This window comes from Neovison vison, chromosome 2 (genome assembly GCF_020171115.1).
Source record: "Neovison vison isolate M4711 chromosome 2, ASM_NN_V1, whole genome shotgun sequence".
NCBI lineage: Eukaryota > Metazoa > Chordata > Mammalia > Carnivora > Mustelidae > Neogale > Neogale vison.
Window position 1 is genome coordinate 190,059,865 of NC_058092.1, and position 22,314 is coordinate 190,082,178.

The following is a 22,314-nucleotide window of genomic DNA, read 5'->3' on the forward strand; positions in this document are numbered from 1 at the left end:
AATGTCATAAATAATTCCAGAACCAATTACATCAAAATGGACTCAGAGCTTTAAAAAGGTACAGAATTCTCTTATTCTTCCTGCTAACAGCAAGAAACAGCTTTCATTTTTCTCTGTAATTACTTTTCATTGTATATAGCAATACAGCTGAGCTTTTCTGTCCATATTTAAGCCTTGTCTCTTCCCCCACTGCCGGCCTCCCTCCTTCACCCCACAGCACAAGGCTGTGAAAGCAGTGGGGTGAATGTATAATCCTTTAACTTGGCTGTGGCTGGAGAACTCCGGCTACACCTAAATGATTAAGAGCCAAGTGTTCGAAAATGTCACGGACAATGACAGCGGAGTGCCCCAAACAATGGCATTTGGAAATGAAGACATTTGTGAAATAAATGGATTTGTCTTATTATTTTAAAGGTTGCTGTGACTTTGCTTACACTGAATTTATTGATTTCCCCCCCTTTCCTTCTTTTTTTCTTCTCCTTCTTCTCCCCCCTCTCTTTCTGTACGGGTGCAAGCGTAGAAGCCAGGCCAAACTATTTCCTCTACACTGGAAACGCTATTCAATACTGCCCATGTGTGCTAATGGGCATTTTTTTTTAGAAGGACAATCAGTCTCTTTAGCATAGCGTTTTGCTTAAAAGCTATTCTCTTGAGCTGTCTCAACTCTGTAGCTCTTTCTCTATGCATTACAGTACATATGTAGATAACACAAAGGCTATTATACACATAATAGCAACGACATACCAGATACCACTGGTGCTAATAGTCTTTTCTTTTCCCCTCTTTTGCTCTAGCCCCATCAGTTGCTTCCATGGCTGGTTTAGAGAAAGGAGAAGATTGTAGGGAAGCAAATTACTGTAGTATTCATTCACAGCTTTGTACCCGGCCTGACAAACATTTCCAACTTTTCAACCATGGTGGCATTTACTCCGGAGGGACCAGGGAAAATGGCTCAGGAAGCTCCCACCGCTTCGAAACCAGAAACAGCTGCCGGTGTTGCTTGCAGTTTGCTGAGTGTGCTCTGGCTTTGAGCTTCCTGCAGCTTATGGCTCTCCCTTTAGCAGTAGGTGTCACTGCGGTGAGTGGTAATTACAGTGGAAGATTTTAGAGGACACAGGATAATTAGGCCAGCCCGCGCAGGCATAAACACTGACATTTACCATATTAAAAACTGGAGATGTCGGCATTTTCCTCCCTCCCAAGACCACAACAATAGCAACCTCACCAACAAAGACAAGTTTTCAAGAGAACAAAGGGTCTTTGCATTTGGGGGAGTTTGACTGGGTACCTGGTGCTTTGCAGTTGGTCCCGAATGGGTTCTGCAAACCACTTGGAAAAGGATCCGGCTGAGGTTATGAGGCTCCTGTTCTGCACTCCTGCTCCTGCCCCTTGGACGTGCAGAACACCATATCCCTGTTTTGAATGGTGGAGAGGGCTGCGGAGCATGATCAATAACACCATGCCGGAAGCACCTCTCTCCTTCCGCTCTGGGCCGACACTGGTAGACTCTCTCTATTATCCTCTTCACCTGGTACCTGGCACTAACACCAGGTGTATTTCCTGCTTTTTTTGGGCAAGTGATAGGCAGTAGAAAGGTAGGTGACCTCAAATTCCAGTCGGATAAACCCAAACCACCCCTTCAAGGGATGAGGTTGTTGATGTCCCTCACCTTCTATCCCAAATAGAAAGGGGGCGAGTGCCTAAAGATAGGGTCAGTAATACCTGAGCTGCTGCCGAAACCTCAGTAAGGGAGTCTCTGCTTCAAGAGCGAGGCTGAAGAATCAGAAACACCTGGGTTTGAAGCCTGATTTCAGGTAACTCAGATCTGTTGTTTTCCCTTCTCTAAAATGAAAAAAGACTAGCCAATAGGGGTGTTATAAGGATAAAATAAATGCATACATTTAAAGCATTGAGCATACAGGAAGAGTTTGAGAAAATGACAGATAAAAACGTAGGAAGCATTTGATAAAATGGTAAAACTCCTTATGATTACAAAAGTTCATTTGCCCGAAACTGGCAACAGTGTTTGAGTTGATTTCTCCACAGGAGAGGACGCTCAAGCCCAAATTGTCTCCACATGGGAGAGACAGCTGTGATTAAGTAAGGAAGCCTGGGTACTCTCCTGATCTAAGACTTGAAGAGATGTTTGTATTGGGTAAAGTGGTGTGAATTAGTTCTCACATTTGCTCCCTCACTGACTCTGCAGATAGAGGCGTGGACTTAATTCAGGCTGAGACTTCACACTGGCCTTTTGGATGGGAACTTCACAATATAGTCCAGGTTTAAAACATACTCCTAAATATGGAGGCCCTCATGGGCTATACAAATTTTACTTCTCTTAAGGTGGGCTGTTGGGAATGGGGTCATAGCACCTTGGGGGCTGGGAGAGTAAGGCAGTGTGGACCTGTGGAAAGACCTGGAAGCCTTGTTCCAGGTGACTATGTGCTGACCCCTGGGCAGACTACTTCAATTATTTGAGCCTGAATACCTTCACTTATAAATGAGAGAAAATAACTTACCTTCACCTACTAATGCTGTGGGAGGAGTAAATGAGCCCGCTCAGGTAAAAGACCCACTAGATATTAAATCGCCGCCTCTTCTTTTGTGTATTCCCTTTGTCATCTATAAGACACCAGGCCTTTCTCACAAGGAGTTTGTGAGAATCTGATGTCAAGTGAAATATAAATATAATGTACTTCCTTGTTGGTAATATTTGTGGTACTCCGAGAATCATTCTGGATGTGGCTATTTCCCTCTTCAAGATGTTGGGCTCTGAGTTCCTTGTTTTGGCTCTGGCAGCAATGCGTCCCTTCTGCAAGGTCAGCAGCAACAAGTGCTAGTGAGCTGAACTGGAGATGGGTTCTGCTCTGTCACCTGTTTTTTCCAAATTAAAAATAACCCTAATCAATTTATTTCAACTACTTGTAAGAGTCAGCCTGGGACTGTTTGGACACATAAAAATCAGAATTTCCAGAATATTTCAGTGACTTATAAATGAGGAGGACCCCATATTTTAAATGATAACCATCTTGGACAATTTGGCTTCACTGGAAATATGCATCTCCACCGCAGAATGGGGAGGATGGTCCAATGGTCATCTGTACTGAGCAAAAGTTGACTTGCACAGGGAAGGTCAAGGCAAAATTTGTGATTAAGCCAACAATGGTATATGACATATGAGCAGCCTTTGGGACAGGGTTAGTCTTTTTAGATGGTATCTGAAATGGTTCCAGAGTCATGCTCCCTGTGGTCCCTCTTGCTTTGCTAAGATTTTTTTTTATATATATAGTTTAGGATCTTAAGCAACCATTCCACATTCTTTCTTTTCCTTGGCTCTCAGGGAGCTAAATTCTTATCCACCCTATAGGTATGAAGGGTTATTGGATAAGCACAAAGGTTTTGGAGTCAAACAAACTTGGATTCAAATTCTAGTCCCATTACCTCTTTGCTATAAAACTTGGAACAAGCTGATAGATCTTAGTTCTGCTTTGTCTTTTCTTTTTTCTTCCTTGTTTGTTTTTCTTGGTATGCTGCGTTTAATAATACACACTTTGTAAGGTTTTATGGTGAATTATATAACATCCAACAGGGTAATCATGATAGCAGTTACAGAAGTTAGAATTGTAGAATAGTAGTAATAATAATAATAGTTGTAGAAGATACTATGTTTTACACTCTTATTAAAGTCATAGCTAAAAAAAGATGTGAGCTAGAATTCCAACCCATTTTCTGACTTTAAAACCTCTTTTGAAAACACTATAGAACAAGCACAAAGCATCTGGAGCCCAATAATCTATGACTATTTGTTCACTTATTACTTGATTTGGATACCAGTACTAGGTCCTATGACTGAATTTTGGATTCATTTGAGACATCTGGATCCTCTGTTGGCTCTTCTTCCTCCCAGGGCCCTTCCAGGGAGTTAGACAGAGTTTCAACACCACTGCCAACTTCAGGTTCTCTCTGCTTAGAAGATTGGGAAATGGGTTTGTTGGAGATGTTGATTGTGGTGCTGCTGAAGATGCGAAGAGGTAAGTATGAAACTCCAGCCCTGGGATCTGATACACTGTCAAGTATTGGACATTTACTAAACTTTTCAATTTGTTTTATTTTCTGTGTAATTCAGGAAGTCTCCAGAGATGACTCTCACCTCAATCCCAGCCAGTATCTCTCATTTTCCTCATTTTGCAGGTCTGTCTCTCCTTAACTTCCCAGACAGTAAGGGTGGGTACATTTTGGTATGTTCCCCAGTGAACAGAATATAGAAACCATTCAACAAATATTTTTTGAGTGAATGAAAGATTTTGAGTTAGCTAGAACACTTTGAAATTTCCCATTTTCAAAGATCTTCTTTTGGGATGAGGAAACCCAACTTTTCCATATGAAAATAAACACACCCTCTAAAATTTTAAGTTATTTTTAATTCTCTAACATCTAATTTAAGTCAGTAACCTCTATTCTTACCAGAAGCAATTCAAGTGTCTCTCCCTGTTGGCCTTACTATAAGTTCTGGCTTCTGGTAGCTGATTAAAACTCCTTTTTTGGAGGGATAGAAAGGGGAGAAAAAGGGAGAACTTAATGTTCTGTTTCCTTTTTGTTGTTTTGAAACCTGTTTTCACACTGTATGTGGTATGTATTTTGGATTTTGAGGACAAATGGAAAAAGCATTGTAGAGCTCTCTTTGAATATAGATTTTTTCGTCAAAACTTTGTGCCATCTGTAGATTTAATAAGTATGTCTTCATTGTGATCATTCAAGTCTTCAAAAAGAAGAATATCAACAAAAGCATTTTGAAAAGGTTTTTTTTGTATCACCTATAATATATTACTTATATATATAATTATGTTAAATATAAACATTGACTCCTACCTACACATATTTTCTGTGTTTCCCAAGTAAGCAAAAATCCAAATCTATGGGGCTACTGTTGTTCTTTTATTTTTTATTTTTAAGATTATATTTATTTATTTGACAGACAGAGATCACAAGTAGGCAGAGAGGCAGGCAGAGAGAGAGGAAGGGAAGCAGGCTCCCTGCTGAGCAGAGAGCCTGATGTGGGATTCGATCCTAAGACCCTGGGATCATGACCTGAGCCCAAAGCAGAAGCTTTAACACGCTGAGCCACCCAGGCACCCCGACTGTTGTTGTTTTAAATAGTAACTTCTCCCTCTTTACCATCACTATCCATAAATAATCTCATAATAATCAAGCATAAATAATTTCTCTTCTAATAGAGTCAGCTTCTACAATGCCATCTCTCTGAATGGACAACCTATAGTTGATACTTGAATTTTTTAGCAAATTAAGATATTAGAAGCAGCAACCAGGAACAGGAGGTAGGATATCATTGTATAATGCATCTCATGAACCTGTCATGGTGAAGAGGAGAGACAACCCCATTTTGAGCCTATCAGTGATAAACAGAATGCAGAGTTGAAATCTGGGCTTTCAAACAGTTTACTTGCCAATTTATTACTTGACTTGACTATGCTGCTGCTTATGAATTTCAGCCTGACTTGATGACTTATTTTCAAGAATTAAGAGAACATTTGAAAATTTAAATTTGGAAATTTTCTATTTCTTATATAGAACAAATTATGTCCAGGTTTGAAGAGCAAAGAAGCTTTTAACTGGAAATGATATGAAAAGGAGGGAACACATAGGGTAGAACAGAACTCTTTCTTCTGGTCTCGTAGGGGACAGACGTTCTAGATTTCTCATGACATCAGAGGGGCCCTTAACCCAGCAGTGCTGGAAGCCAATTATGTGAGCCAATAAATGGACTTGAACTGAGTCTCTGTCTCTTGTAGCTGAAAACAACCTAATATAATATCAAATAGCTCCCTTTTCTCTGTAACTTCGATCATCTTTCCTACTTCATTTCTCTTTCTTTGCTCAACTCAAGACAATGTCTCATTCTTTTATACCCTTAGGAAATCTGCAACCTCATTTATCACTATCCTTTATACTACTGATTTTTTAAATGTGTACACTTGGTTTTTATCCATAAGTTGCAAGTTCATGGAAAGTAAGATTATATACTTCTTTGAATTATGTGTAACATAATTTCCTTGCATATAATAGATGTTCACTTAGCATTTGTAAATGAGGATTAATGGTAGATTCATGGAAAAGTCCACATGCCAAGGGTTAATGCAGTTTTCACTCGTTAATTTATATTTCAGATATTTCATAGATATTTACTATATACTTGGTATCATGGTAATGAATTTAGCCTGAAGACATACGTGATCTTTTTCAGAATAGTCACAGATTTCTGGAGTGATTGCTTGGAGCAAGTAGGAGAAGGAGACTTTGGAAGAACTGGTTCTTGATATCATTTCACATTCAAATACAACATACAGCTCAGCCTATTGGAGGAAATACAGATGAGAATTCCCTATGTTTAATATCTGTCATTAAAATGACAGCAATAAAGCCTAAAACCCAAAAAGGGGAAATCAGCTGGGTCCTTATAGATTGTCGCAGCCAAGAGCAATAAAAGTTAAATCAATCACAGATCGTGGCAATAGATAATTTAGCTAGTACTGGAAATTAAATGAAAGGACATTTCCAGCACTCAGCCCCATTGTGGGAGGATGAACATGCCCTCAGAATTCAGATGGGCTCATTGAATAGTCGAGGGTGAAGATAGGGGGAAGAAGGGAAAATTATTTAAATGAGATTTAAATTGCTTTGTTTCCCTAGTCCTCTGAAGGTTGCCTTTGTTATTACATCGCAATATTTAGCCATCAACATTTCTGACACACCATGGCTTTCTTGGCATTCCCACCTTTGTTCAAGACAAGGAAAGGTGGCTCTCCTGAGAATGGGCCCGCGTCTGGGCAGCTGGAATCCAATCATCAGCTTCTCACCATGGCCAATTTCAGAAAAGAGTTCTTTGGAACAGAAGCAAATGTGGAGAAGGGCTAAGAGAACCACCAGGAGCCAGGATGATCTCTGTTCCAGGCCTACCCCTGATCCTATCAATCCCAGGTCAACAACTCCAGGTTTCAGAATTCTCAGTGGCAAAGGGGAAATATCGGATTCAATGACCTCTCAGATCTTGCCTAGTGCTAAGACTCTGTTATTCTATTATAAACGATTGATATGAAGAGCAGAGTCCCAGTATCATGGCCTTGACTCTGAGGAGTTTGGCTACTGGACAGAGTGAGTGCCTTGGATACAGGATCTCCGTTTTTGTTCCCCTTCCCCAGAAAACTTTATATAAAGACAATGTTCCATTCTTTATGGATTTGATCTAATTCACTGCAGTGTTCTTAGTGACAGATAATTTTTCCTACTTCAAACTCAATATTGTCTATACTTTAGGCCGATGCATGGAAAACCTCTGGATCTATTTCCAATATTTGCTTTCTCTAAAGAAAGCTGCCTTGTGTTTAGTTCCTTGTTATGGGATTCCCACTGGATATTAAGCTATCCTCCCTGATCCTTCTCTAGTAAGGGTTATTTCCTTAATATTACATGTGCAAAAGAGGGTTCATGCCACTTTCAGAAGTGAATGGGGCTTCGGGTTATTAAAACTACCTGTGCAGAATGCCAAAGGCACTATTCTAAAGGACAAAAGACCTGCCCCCACCTGTTGACATGAAAAGTTGGAATAAGCCTGTTCACTTAAATCCAAGTGAATGAACTTACACATATCATGTGTTAACTTGTAAGATGGGTAGCAAAGGACAAATTAGAGAAGTAAATGGGGAGGCTCCTTGGAGAACATCAGCTGATCATTGGATCTTAAAACCATGTCTGAGGCAAATCTAAAGAGACGTCTGTAGATTTGAAAGTAAATGATATTTAGTGTACTATCAATAAAGAGACATTGATAGTCCAAAGGGACTTCTCTTTGAAGAAGTTTAGGGGAGAAGCACAGTTTGGAAATAGAAAGCAAGTTAGGCTCTCAGCCATCCTGACTTTCATGTCTAGCTCTAGGCTTGTGATGTGTTTCTGGCAGCCAGCAGGCTTTCTGTTCCTTCAGGATCCCCATTTTCTCCACCAACCTACATTATTTGTTTTCCTCTTTTAACTCTCACACCAAGTCTCTTCTCAAACATGAAGGTTTGCCGGCTGTTCTCAGCAATACCTTTTCCATCTAGTCACAGAACTTGAAGTGATGGCAAGCACTCAGAGAGATCACCAGTCCCTATGCTAGGCACATTCCTTAAATTTTCTCAGTTGACCCTCTCAACAGTCTCAAGAGGGAGTTACACTTATTAAAAATATGAAAGTTGAGTCTTAAAGAGGTTAAGCCAACTTGCCCATCAGGACTAGGACCGAGACCCCTGAATGCTGAATCCGAGGCCATGCCTTGAACCCACTATCCTATACTACGTTACAGTTAACGTTACAGTATGGTTAGAACTGGCCCTTTAGAAACGATGCTCGCTTTCGATGCACTATTTACTTCTGTATCACCGTAATGCTATTTAGATCTCTTCTGCCAACCTGGCCCTGAGATCGAGAAACGAAGGCTCATGACCCTTCTTTGCTACCTCCCTCCTCGCTAACCTCCAGCCGGCAACCATAACACCATGATGCCAGCAAGCCCACTGTCCCCCTTGGGACCCTGAATAATTACTTATCCAAGACCAGCTTCCTTCAGAATTGTCCTTTTGTCTGCCTCCTCTCTGACAAGCTGCACGGAGCCCAGGAGGCCGTATGAAGCGATTAGTCCCCATGTGTACACACAGCCTCAGCACAGCTGGACTGCAATGCCGGTTTATTATCTTAAGAAAGGATCTGGTTTAGCCTGAGTTTACATCTCCTCTGCCTCCCATTCATGAGATGGGCTCAGGGGCTCAGCTTACATTGCGTAGACTCGGCTGGTATGTATACAGTGCCAGCAATATGGAGGAGGCTAACATGTGTTGAATACATCTACTGCATCTTAGGTCTCTGAAGGTCACTCACTAAAGTAATATATGGTGCTAGTGTTGGTGGCTGAAGGTCAAGTCATCTTGCTTTTCATAATGCATAAACCTGAAACTCACTCAGACACCAATCATATGACCTAAACCTTGGAACAAATATTTTACTAAGTAAATCAGTGAGCATGCTGGCATTTCTATTAACCTTCAATGCACTGCTGACAGAAAATGAATAATGATAAATAATAACTCAAGCCTGTAAATCATGCTTAGCATCAGAAGCAAGGGAAAAAAATGCTCGTGTGTGCTACCATCTGTTAGGAGGAGAGCAGCAGGGACTTGAGGAGAGAGGTGGGAGAAGGGAGAGCAGGCTGTTGCTGGCCAGGGTAAGCATCTTTTGGATTCAATAAACTGACTGACAAAAGGTAGGCCACTTCTGGGCAGGATTGATGGAGAAAGAAAAACCCCTTTTCCTCCTATCTCCCGTCCACTGGGCATCAGTTTCTAACTTTGATCTGCCACTCTTAGGTGTTTCTTCTTTCCCCACCTCTTCCCTCATTAAATGTTTCCACTGTACTCATTGCATTTCTGGGCCATTTGTAAAGGAGTCCTCTAACTCAGCAAAACCCTCTTGTGAACACACCTCTCCTGCCCCTCACCCCTCAGTTATAGCATTTGGTTCTTATTGCCTTGCAGGCAGAGATAGGAGCTGGAACACTGCCTTGAAGTTGCTACGCTCCTCATAAACGTCTCTGCAGAGGGAGGTCCCAGGCAGAAGAATCTCCAGCCTTCCAGCACAGAATACATCACTGCAATTCTAATTTCACAAAACAGAAATCTGATCCCCATATCCACAAGGTGTGTGAAACAGTGAGGTCTCCATTGCAACATTCCCCTTGAAGGGAAACCCTCAGTGTTTTTCAAGAAAGTCCTAGATGTTGTTGCTTGACATCTAGGTGCATCTCTTCCTGGGGTTGTAAGTGTGCATTTGCTTTCCTCTCTCTCCTCTTTCTTATAACAGAGCTAACATTTGCCCAGTTGGCATCGTCTTTGGATATATTCTAGCCAAGAAACAGACAAAGGCATGGTCTATGTTCAAGTTTCTTGGAATAAAAACCTATCCATACCATTTTTGCTGATTCCGTAAGCACCCCAGGTGCCAAAGCAACTTTAGTTGCAGATTCATTGAGAAGTTGGACTTGAGGTCACACTGACCCTTTCTCATTTCCAGATGATGCCAACCTGCCCAGACAACAGACTGATGGAGAGGAAGCCAGGGATGTCAACAGGCTTTCCATCTCAGACTCCGTGAAATGGGGAGCAACCGTTCCTGCAAGGATGCCAGCTCATTGGGTTGAAAGGAATGGTGCCGATTATAATGTGTGTGGCCCCTGGGATGCTGTCCATGCTGCCTACTTAAGTGTGTTCTCCTTGGGAATTAAATAATCAAAGAGAGAATGTATTCTTTCTCTTATTTGAAATGAGAATCTTCTTTAAATGCCAGTAATTTAAAGTCATTCTGTACCCCCCTTGAGAAAGGAGTTATGCTAAGTGAAGATAAACCAGATAGTGTAAATAGAAGAAAAGTAGCTCTGACTGCTTACAGAAATTTTGGCTTTTGCCTTTCCTTTATTTGCTAGGGGATCCATTTCCCATTTGGTTTTGGGCCTCATCAAAAAATGGGCTGGGAAATGCCACCAAAGAGAGTTTACAGTGGGAAACTTACTGTGAGAGCCCCACTAAACTGAGTAATCATGGGCATCCCCCTCTGGGCCTCAGTTTCTCCTCCCATAAAATTGTCTAATACTGTGAATTTGTGTGGTAAGTTTTCTGCTCATTGGTTTTCCCCCCTCCACCTTTCTCCTTATTTCTTTACCTTCCCCACTTTTTTAATTAGAGGGTAAAATAGATGAAAGAAAAATAAATGAAAGGAAAAGCAGAAAATTAGCATTTTCTTGGCTGCACATTTCAGTTATTAATATTGCAATTTGAGGTAATGAAATTCACAAAATGCAAAAGGTTTAAGGTTTGCCTGGTGGGGTGAACTCTGCCGCATGGTATATGGCTTGAATTTCAAGGTGAGGTTCATTATGCAGAATGCACAATGTGGGCAAGCTAACAATGCCATAAACACTTCACTTTTGCATTTCTTGACTTTAATGTTGCATTACTGTAGGTTTTGGGTTTTAATATGCTGTATAAATACAGAATACATATTTGTAAGTACAGGCGCTGTGAAAAAGAGGATTTTTCTGTTTTAAATCTCAGGCTTTGAAAACCCAACTCTGTTTGCTCTCTGGTTGACTTTGTTAGAAAGCTGGTGGGAGAAAGTAGGGCAGGGTGAGTTACCTAGGAACAATCCTCATTTATGCCCAAATCCATTATGAAAGGCACAGGCTTGCTTTTTGCCCTCACTGCAGTTTGCGGAGGATTTAGTAATGGAGACCGAGGGCTCCTGGGAGGGGAAGCACCAGGATAAAAGAAAGATTTTGCTTGGCTCATCCCTGGCACCTGCCCAGGCCAGCCCTTCCTCCAGCTCTGCCGCTGGTCAGTGCCAGCTCTCTCCCTCTTGTCTCTCCAATTAATGATGGTGCTCACACGGAGCAAAGGGTGGAAGTCTCTGGGCAACAAAAAAGATGAGAAGAACAGTACAGTTCATCTCCAGCAGAGGATGGAGTGAATTTCCCACACCGAGTATGGACGATCAGTGAGAGTGGGATGGATGCTGTATGGGCATAATGTTGAGACCCCACTGCCAAGGAACTTTCAGGCCTCCAGCCTGTCTGCCCAGGTGCTCTCCACCCTCGGAGGCAGCAGAAGGACCACTCTTTTCTCCCTTAGGAGACATCATCACAGCCTCAGCACTCATGGTTGTCTGATGGGAGACCCTCTGTCCAATGGCTGAGGTCTTAAATGTCTTCCCATCAGCATGGACTGGGGAAGAAAGGGCTTGATTTAGAAGACTAATCTTATTGGAAAGGCAGGTTTGGGATAGGAAAGGCAAAAAAAAAAAGAAAAAAAACCCCAAATTTTAAATTCAAAAAGAAGATGCTTTATACCCCAGAACTTCATTTGTGAGCCCTTACGTAGGGCCCGTCAAGCTGCCCTCAGCACCATTCTGGCCCATGCCATGCCTCTATGGTGTCAGCATCCCTACCTGTCAGAATCGCACATGCTTGGAGCCAAGGGAAGCCCTTGTTAACAGAGAGCTCTTCTCAGTTCTCTCCTCAGTAAACTGCTATGATCTTTGGCACCTGGGTGGCTTACTAGGACATGATCCCAGGGTCCTGGGACCGAGCCCTGCTTCAGGCTCCCTGCTCAGTGGGAAGCCTGCTTCTCTCTTTCCCACTCCCCCTGCTTGTGTTCCCTCTCTTGTTGTCACTCTTTCTGTCAAATAAATAAATAAAATCTTTAAAAATAAATAAATAAAAATTAACTACTATAGCCTTTAAGACAGCCACCTCTGTCAAATGCCTTGATACATTCTATTTTGCCTTGGAACTATTGGCATAATCTCCTATCTTTTTTATTTTCCTTTGAGGTTAAGATTTCATCATGCCACATTCATGCCTCTTGGCATTTGTGGAGGACCTACTGTGTGCCAGACCCTATGATATCCACAACACCTGCTTATCAGCACATAAAACAGTGGTTCCTTCCCTCAAAGAGCTCACAGCCTGGTGAGGGAGGCTATCCCATGAATAAGTAGTGCTTATTCATTAGTATGAACGCTGTGATAAATAAGAGGACAAGTAGGGAAAAAGGAATTTTCTCTGACTCAGGGAGTGGAAGGGCAGAAGAATCAAACTGCATAAAGGGAATGTTGAAGAGTTTACTATTTGGACAAAAGGGTGGTTCCAGCTGAGGTAAGACTGGAAAGTAGGCCAAGGCCAGGAGGTCAAGGGTATATTTAGGTCCTTGCCTAGAGTTGCACATTAATACCCTGTGATCCAGTTCTAAAGGGCCAAGAGGATCTACTGCTTCTTCATGAGACCGAACTTGGGCCTTAGAAGGCAAATAGAGCCAACCCCGAGAGCATCCATGCTATCATTATTAGATTTTGAGGGGGTTCTCTGTGCTCTACATACTGCATTTTGAAGAGCGCACAAAGTTTCTTCTTTCCTGAAATGCTATGAGTTTAACTTTGAAATACTTTTCTAGGAGCTTATCTTAAAACTCATTGGTTGTACCCATGTGGATTCAGGCACAATGTTATTAAACTAAAGGCATATATTACAATCCAAATAGTTTAGCAGGTAAAGGTAATATATGCTGATGCTATCTGTCAAGAAACCCTCAGACCTTTCCAGGACAACTGCCACCACCACAAACCTAAAGGATAATACACAGTCAGCATCTCAGGGCATCGGCAGCTTCTAGAAAATACTAAGTCCGTGCTCCAATGAAGGAAGCCCTCTCGAAGGGGGTAGAGTGGCGGCTCCGGGAACAGAGTTGCTCTTGTCCTGGCCTCGAGCATCTTACCACCTTTCAAGCGTTCTTCTTCCCTAAGTCAGTACTAGGCACCTTCTCTAAACCACCCTCGGGAGCGTGTTGGTGTGTATGTGTGCTAATAGGAAGGAAATTACACTCTCAGTGCTGGGATACAGAGGAGCTGGCTGATACATTAGCATCTTGATCTGACATGGCTGTCAGAAAAATTATCCATGACCCAGAAGGGGCCACACTAAAGGTGATTTATCCTCTTACTTGGCTTAGGCTGAGCTCTCCCCAGAGAAGGCCATGCCAATTAAGCAAAAAATAAGGCAAATAGTGTGTGTTGTGGTGCCTGGTGTTGACTACTCCCCTAGAGAGACCTACAAATTAATTTTCTCCTCGTATCCTTGTTCTGTAACCAGTTCCAAAATGGAAACCTCAGCAGTTTATCTCCTTAATCTCTTATTCCCTTCCTCATCCACTTTTTTTTTCCAAAACAAAATTAAATCATTTAACAACGAATTTAATAAGCACTAAAAAGTGTAATGAACCAGATAATGAAGAAGAACTCATATTATTTTCTTTATCTACTTTGTACTTAATTTATTTTGTGTGTTTCCTTTGCATGCATCTTCCCTGTGAGTGTTTCCAACAACATTAGGATTGTAGGTAAATGTTTCATTTTGTTCCCCTGAAACCGGGTAAAAATTCTTATTTGAAAGGTGGATGGACTCCTGTCTAGACCACCCGGGACAAGGTTTTAAAGCTCAGGTCCAGGGCCTGGCACCCCCTTTTGGGATCTGGTGTCTCTCGGGCTCTAGTGAATTTCCTCTCACGTCTCAAATCAAATGGGTCCCTCCTGGGGCTAAGGAAGCCATGCTGATTTCCATTTTGAGTGCACAGTCTCCAGTAGCTATCCTGTCGAAGTTCCCTAGGCCAATTAGTCTACTTCACTGTAAGGAATGGAGACGGTGTCTTTAGAACCCTACTCTTCCATTTATCTGTTCACTCTGCATGTCCCATCACCCGGACTGTTACCACAGGAAGTGCCAGAAGACTGCGAGGAGGAATACATGGCTTATTTCCCCTACCCAATCTATATGCTTCACAGGCTATGGAATAATCTTGTGCGTCTTATAGAGAAGAGGCAAATGACGCTTAGCCACACAGCAGAACTCATAGGATCTCCAAGTACCTGAACTTAGGGCTCTGGACCCCATTGCTTCAGTCTCATCATAGTTTGGCTCTCTCATCCAAGTATCAAAATCTCAGACAAAGAGAAGTCCCGTCCAGCCTGGGCCACACTCACACTTCCTATTCTGACTGTAATCTGCACCCAAAGCGTATTGTATTTCTGTAAAAAGAAAACAAAGTATATTTGTTTAACCCAATCTCTGGGTGGAAAATAGATAAAGGAAGGGAAGAAGGAAAACAAGAAGGGAAGAAGGAAGAAAGGGAGATTAAAAGGAAGGCAAAGAAGGTAATACACAGATTTTGTTATATATTAGGACTTTTTATAAAGGAAAACACATCAGCTGAATGACATCAAGCATGACCCTATTTGGAAGAGCCTTGAGGCTGGGATCAGGGCAAGGTTCCTGGAGACTGTTCAGACTTCAGGATTACCAGCATCTCTGGAATGAACATGAAAGGACAGGGAACGGATGTGCCCGATATTTGCCTCCAAGCAAGGCAATTTGGGAGCAGGTCTGAATGGAGACAGGAATCTGTGTGGGAGGGGGACCCTGCGCTTCCAACCTCTAAGCAGAAGTGTGGACTGGACTGTAGGGAACTCTTACTCAGGTCTCTCAGGGTCTTTCATGGAAGTCCTGGGTGGAGCAGATGAGCCGCCCACCCGAGCTGGAAATCCGGGCGCTCAGCCTTTACTCGCATGCTAATTTCTCCGGGCCTCAGTTTCCTTGTCTGCACAGAGGCACGATGAAAATGGTACCTATCACACAGGGTAATGATGAGCGTTGCATGAGCGTTGCATGAGCGTAAACCTGTGACCCAAGACCATAAATGCTGGTGGGTCATCAGAGCCACTGTGGAGCACTGTTTGGGTGCTCCCTCTCGCTCCGAGCCTGTCCCTCTCTTCCTCTGCAAACTCCACATGTCCTCAGCTTTGTGCTAACGAGGGGTTTTCTTCAGCGAGAATTGATTAAAATGTAGTGGCATACCCTCATTTTGCGTCACCATGTGTGTGACTAATAGCCACGGAATTCATGCCACAGATAAATAATTGGCCCTTCAGCCATCTTCCGTGTCTTTGGAGACGCGCAACCACGATCTATCACAGCCGCAGACATCTCAATGAGCATCATCTCCAGATCATAATAGATCATGTTACATTTGTATATGCTCAGGAACATAATTTACTATTAAACGGGGCCAAGATCAGCACCAAAGAAATTATCCTTCCGCGGGGGCGGACTCTTCGACTGCATTATATGCACGCTGCGGTTTTTAAAATATTAATTATATTGTAAACTAAAGGTTTACTTTATGTATCATAAATCTGGGTGTCCCTTCTTTCTGTGTGCCCAATAAATATACTTCTCATCAACTTTTAATTATGCTGTTTGCATTATTCTGTCCTGAGGATGAGAGTGCATGCTAAATCATGGCCTTCTAATGTGGACTACAGCATAAGTTTAGTTAATTAAACCATATATTTTATTAGTTCTTGCACCTCCATCTTGTAAAACCATGCATTATTATGTTAAAGTTGGGGGGGCATAAAATCACATAGCAAGGGTCGTATTTATTATCATCATCATCATTATTATTTATTCTGGAGATTCAGATAATTAAGGGAAAGTTGAATTGTTTTATCTCTGGGTGGTTCTGCTGCCCTACAGACTCTGGGCATGCGTCGCTCCAAAAGCAGAGGAGGGGTAGACATGTTATCAAATGGTCAGGCCACAGTTTTGAGACCAGTTCCAGAGGCAATGATGGAAACGCAAGTATGAAATAGGCCACAAGCTTTCTGGCAAGCGAAGAGCAGCTCCCCAGGCAGACCCATCCAGCCCAGAACTTTCCTTCCTTTACTCTGTGCTTCTGGGCAAGTGGCCTTTGATGTTTTAGGACCATTTCTCTGCTCTTGAATTCATGCACAGGATAACAGGAGCTTTAAGACACGATAACTCTGTTTCAAGTTTAGAGAAGGCTAGGCTTCTAGAATGGAAGCCCAAGATGTCCCCGAAGGCCAGAAGCTTGAGAAGAAGCTGAAATAATGGAGAAACTGAGAGCTAGTTGGGTGACATTGCAGGCCTGCCCCTGCGGAGGCATTACAAGGTATTGACAAGTAAAAGCTTCGTAGCCGAAGGAAATTGAGGGTTGAAATCTTACTTTGCCACTTCCTAGTCTTGTGACCACGTGAAAAAGGCGTGTGTAATACTACCCCTTCAAGCTATTGTGGCGATTAAGTGAGATATACTATAAGTTTAGTGCTTAACACAGTACTGATACACAATAAATGTGTGACAGCAGGGTACCTGTTGCTGCTGCTGCTGTTACTGTTGACATTCTCAGGATCGAGCAGGTCTGATGAGCCAATGCGCAGCACTGACCCATGCTGCAGTCCCAGGGGGCCAAATCTGGGGGTGCAGTCGATGGCGATACCACAAACAGCTTGACTCAAGTCACTCTTGAGTAAAGGCAAATGGCACTAACAGCCAAAACTATTTCTTCTGGCAAATGCTCTATGTTCTCCCATGTCCGCATGTTGACCACTGAGTCATAGTGTCTTGTGGATCCCAACCTCCCTCAACACACCTCTTGGCATTGTTTCTAGCCATTCCCTTGGGTTTCCCATCTGGACACGCATGCCCTGGGGCCCCACGCCCTGTGCCTCCAGTTCTCTGCACAGGCAGAGAGAGGCCATGCACACAGGCACAGGTGACTACCACGCCATCGCATTCAACAGCAAGAGGGTCTCTACAGCATAATGGGATGCTTTCCGTTCCTGCTGCTTTATAAACAACTCCCAAGGAATGTACTGGCTTTATCAGCTTCCTTGTTCTCTTTCCCTTACCCCACCCCCGCCAAAAAAATAAATAAAAAGCAGAAGCAAGATCTGTTTTATTTCAACTTTTAAAGGCCTTTGAAGGCACAGCTATTTGAGAACAAAAAAAAAAAAAAAAAAGGCATTTTGTTTCTTAACTGCTGCTCAGGTGGTAAAGCCCCCCACTAGTTCTTTCCACAGGGTGAGGAGGGGGAGGGGTGGTTGTGTTTTATGGTTGGCTCAGGCCCTTCTCCTACACTCCCCCTGGAGGGTCTTCAAGTGTGCGGCCCTCCAGGACAGAGCCCGCAGCAGAGTTTGCAATAAACAAAGGCGGTGAGTCACAGCAACATGAACAGGGTTGACTGGAAGTGCCTTTGCTCGTGGCTCTCCCCCTGCGGGAGTGTGGGTGGGGATGGTGGAAGGAACTCCCAGAGGAAGACTTCTTGCCTCTAATGGATCCCATATGCCAAGGGCTGAGTTCTGATATTCTCCAGTCCTGAAGCACCTAGGCTTTGATTTTTATTTTATTTTGGATGGGTGGAGGGATAGAATCAGTATGCTTGGGCCTCAGATCTCTAGTTGACAGTTTGGCATTAAATAAAGCATTAAACGCAAACATTAAGGTTCTTTTTTTCCAGTGTGCTTGCGTGTGGTCTTATCTCCTCCTTCTGCTTTATGGCTCTCAACTCCCTTTCCTTAAGACTTTCTTTATCTACTAATTTTAAAAATTACAAAGAGGTTTATGCTCTTAACTATGAGAATGTCATTAGCCTCCCCCAATCCAAGGATACCGAAGGAAGGCTGATGCTTTCCGTAATTTATCTTCCTGTGGAGGAGGCAAAGCTGGAAAAGAAAAGAGGACAGAAGGTAAGGGACTTTACTGGAGGTCCCATACCCAAGTGTCAACATTCTACTCCAACTGAGGAATTGACAGCATAAAATTCTAATTCAGGAATTTTCTGTCTTGAACTAAATGTTACAGAGGCTCCTCCCTTTTCTGTTACTATTTTGTAGAAAGAAAAGCAAAGAAACTTTCAGCAAGATCTAGCCTGTTGACAAATAGAAATCCTCAACTACATGCTAGAAGTTTCTAACTCCTACAGCCAAGCTCCCTTGGCTCTATTTTTACAATCTAATTTCAAACTCGCACCCCCTCACGAGTCTGAGGAATTTCAGCAATAAGGCTTCAGGCAGAGAACTTCTCAAAGAATGTAAGCTTGAACCATCATAGACTGAAAAGCCCCCACAATCCATCCTATGCTTGACGAATCCAAGAGGACCCGGATAGAGCACAGACCTGGGGTGTTTTGCGTTTGATCTGATGGACTCTGGATCTCCCTCAGGACAAGGGGGCTTCGCAGGAAAGCAGAAGCCAAACTGAATTCCAGATGGAAAGGAAACCCAAGTGTCACCCTGGGATGCCGATGATCTGGTTTAGTCATTAAGAATGCCACAGCTAACAGAAAGCTTCAATCTTAGCCGTTAAGAATTTACTAGTTTTGTCTCTCAACCCCTACTGCGTGAGACCCCTGAACTTTTATTTTCCTTCGAGGCCATCCCGGGTTTTCTGCTTTAACATTGTCCCTGATTTATGGTATGTCCACATTTCCCTGGATAGTACCATCTTTTGAGTTATACATCATCAGAGTGACTCATTCTGATGATGTATGGCCCCAATACATCATCAAAGCTCCTTGCTCTGCCGTTGCACTAATGATATGTTAGTGTAATACATCACCGGGCTGAGCTGCAGCGGTGATGGATGGCACCGAGGGTGATGGGAGCCCATGGAGAGGGAAGCTGAGGAGCAGGCTCCGGGTATGAACAGGAGGAAAATCAGTCAATCCCAAGTCTACCTCCCTTCCTGGTACCAATGCCCATATTGAATTAGTACTGTGACATGAGTCCTACAACCTTAAAGAAACACAGAAGTATGCATTTTCCCCAAGGGAGTGTGGGCTCGGAGCTCATGCACAGATCGTAGGTTATTTACGTGTAGCTATAATTAAGAGGTAGGAGAAGTCCACTGGATGAAACTGGGGCCGTGAGGAGCAAAATAGAAGGCGGGCTCTAGACAAGGGCTTCTTGGGTGGGAGGAAAAGTGAGTGCTTATAGAAAAACACAGAGATCAGAAATCTACTACCTGGATTCATAACTGTCCTCCAGATTTTGGATGGGAATTCTCCCATGGTTTCTCAGTTGGTTTTTCTCTCAGACCACTTTTCTGTCTGCTTACCTCTGTCCAGGGCAGGAAATGTTCACCTTAAGGGCACTTGGAAGTGTCAGTATCTGTCGATGGACAGATCCAAGTGCTAGACTGAACCTGTATCTACTATTAAAGAACTGGGACTCAGTTTCCTTATCTGTCTATGGGGATAACAAATAATCCACTCTACCTCACAGATATGGTCTGAGGATTATGGGTGTTAACAGCTCCAAAGGGCCCAGATTATGAAACACTAATGTTAGCCATTACTACAACAGCTTCTATGATACGGACTTCTACTGCTGTTACTACTACAACCACCAGCTGTGGCTCTCTTTAAAGTTGGACTTCCCAATATCACTCCCCACCCTTCAAAGTGCTGTTTCTTCTCTCTCTTACTTGGAAGGTGCCAGTGTACATTAGCATATTAAAATAGCTGAGGAATTCTGCAGTTAAAAAAACAAAATGCTACTTTTAATTCCAGTGCAACATGGAACAGGTACTCTGACAAATCCCCCTGATAAACACACCTAGAACCTGGAAAATTACTGCAAATAATTTTTTATTGAGTTGAATTCACATTACATAAAAGTAACCAGTTTATAGTACAATTCAGTGACCTTTAGCCCATTCCCAATGTTGTGCAGCCGCTACCTTTACCTGGTTCCAAATTTTCATCAGCTCCAAAGAAAATCCTGTTCTCATTAAGTATTCATTCCTTATTCTTCCCTCCCACAACCCCTGGCAATTACCAATTTTCTTTCTGTCCCTGTGGATTTAACTATTTTGGATTTTTCATATGAATTGAATTGTACGACCTTTTCTGTCTGGCTTCTTTCACTTTGCATAATGTTTTTTAGTTCCATCTACACTGTAGCATGTAGATTCATTCGTTCACGTTTTTCCTCTATGCGTAATGTTTTTTAGTTCCATCTACGCTGTAGCATGTAGAATCATTCATTCACGTTTTTCCTCTATGCATTTTGTTTCTGTTTAATCATTAGTCCATTGATGGACATTTGGGTGGTTTCCACCTTTTAGTTATTGTGAATAGTGCTACTAAGAACATTCAATACAAGTATTTGTTCAAGTACCTATTTTCAGTTTTTTGGGATAGATACACACTTGGGAATAGAATTGCTGGGTCATTTGGTAACTCTGTTTCTGACTCTTTGAGAGCTACCAGTCCTTTGAAGTAGTGTGCATTGATGGAAATTATCTAGAAATCTCTGTTTCATTCATTCTAGAAAGATAGTTTTTCTGGTTACATAGGTCAGCATTTATATCTATTATCTATCATACTTTGGCTTTGATTATCACTAATGCTTTTGTCTCATATCTTTTTTAAGTGTCTGATTTTTCTTTGTTGCTGTTTTTAAGTCTTTCTGTTTTTAGTGTAATACACTCTTATTATATTGTTAATTATTACTGTTATTGTTATGTGTTCAGGTGCAAATTTTCTGCTACTTAGTAGCATATACTATATTCTGATATCTGTAAATTCCGTTAAAGGAGATTAAATATAAAATCATTGAACTAAATATACAATTATAAAATATGTAACTATTAAATATATAATTATATTATTAAAGAAAAATATTTGATTATGAAAATAGTTGCAGGAAAATCATTTGATAAAATTAAACAACTATTAACAAAAAGGAAACAGAACACAATGAACAAACAAAAAGTCTTACGAATAAACATGTCCTTCCTTCACTTTATAAAAGATGTTTAACCAAAAAAACCATATAAATAGAATTCTAAATAGGGAAGTTAGAATTATTCCCTAAAAAGTGAGGAGTTAGGGAAAAAGAATCCTGTATCACTATTTCTACTAAATATTGTAATGGAGATCCAAGCTGGCACAGTAGGAAAAGGGTAAGAAGTAGTAAGTATAGGGATGGAAATGAGAAAATAATATTGACAAGACGATATAATTGACTACATTAAAAAGAAGAAAGAAACAAGATGGGATTGGGAGGGAGACAAACCATAAGTGATTCTTAATCTCACAAAACAAACTGAGGGCTGCTGGGGGAAGGGGGTTTGGGAAAAGGGGGGTGGGGTTATGGACATTGGGGAGGGTATGTGCTTTGGTGAGTGCTGTGAAGTGTGTAAACCTGGCGATTCACAGACCTGTACCCCTGGGGATAAAAATATATAAAATAAATATATAAATATATATAAACATATATAATAAAATATAAATATATAATATAAATATATATTTATATGATATATAATATAATTATATTATATATTATAAATATATAAATTTATATTATATGTAAATATATAATATAAATATATAAAATATATGTTTATAAAATATAAATATATGTTTATAAAAAATAAAAAATTTTTAAAAAAGAAGAAGAAGAAAGAAACTGAAGATAAATTACAAAAATTAAGGAGAGCCTTCCAAGGTGGCTGGATATAATATCAATATAAAAAAAGGCAATTGCATCTCATTATAAGAAAAACAAACATTTAAAAGATGTAACTTAAATAAAAGTACATTTATAATAAAAAATAAATACATAGAAATAACTTTCACAAAAGACTTGCAGCTTCTTGATGTAGAAATGTTAAAAATATACACTGAAAGACATTAAGATAGCTTAAATAAAGAAAGAATATTCCTTGTTTATGAATTGAAAAGCTTAAAATCCCAACGATGTCAGTTTTTCTAAATTGATTTATAGATTTCATGAAATTCCAATAAAAGTCCCAAATGAAGTTTTAAAAAGACTTGATGAACTGTTTCTAAAATATTTATG

The 22,314-nt window shown here is 41.4% G+C and overlaps 1 long non-coding RNA gene across 1 annotated transcript; it reads left to right on the forward strand.

Moving 5' to 3' along the window:
* The first annotated feature begins 3,918 nt into the window (after positions 1-3,918).
* Positions 3,919-10,313, forward strand: LOC122898921. Its single transcript, XR_006383072.1, has 3 exons — positions 3,919-4,031; positions 9,582-9,743; positions 10,117-10,313. It is a non-coding gene; the product is annotated as an uncharacterized LOC122898921 (long non-coding RNA).
* The last annotated feature ends 12,001 nt before the right edge of the window (positions 10,314-22,314 follow it).